Source organism: Nanorana parkeri, unplaced genomic scaffold (assembly GCF_000935625.1).
Source record: "Nanorana parkeri isolate BGI_ZX_2015 unplaced genomic scaffold, ASM93562v1 scaffold392, whole genome shotgun sequence".
Classification (NCBI taxonomy): domain Eukaryota; kingdom Metazoa; phylum Chordata; class Amphibia; order Anura; family Dicroglossidae; genus Nanorana; species Nanorana parkeri.
Genome location: NW_017306660.1, coordinates 624,832 through 625,069, shown reverse-complemented (window position 1 = coordinate 625,069; position 238 = coordinate 624,832).

Sequence of the window (238 nt, the reverse complement as noted above, 5' to 3'; positions counted from 1 at the left end):
ACTCTTAAAACACTCTGATTTTAGGACAAGGCTAATAATCTACGGATGACCAATACAGATTCTTGCATAAGCCTAAACATGGCTGGCTCCAATACTTCAAAACACTGACCCAAACCCAGCATATGGACGTCTGAGCTGATGACGCGTTTCGAGTCATCAGCTCAACTTATTCAAGACAGAGCAACAGCAGAACAGCCAGAAAACTGGCAATTTCAGAAGAGGCTTGGTGATAGCTGCC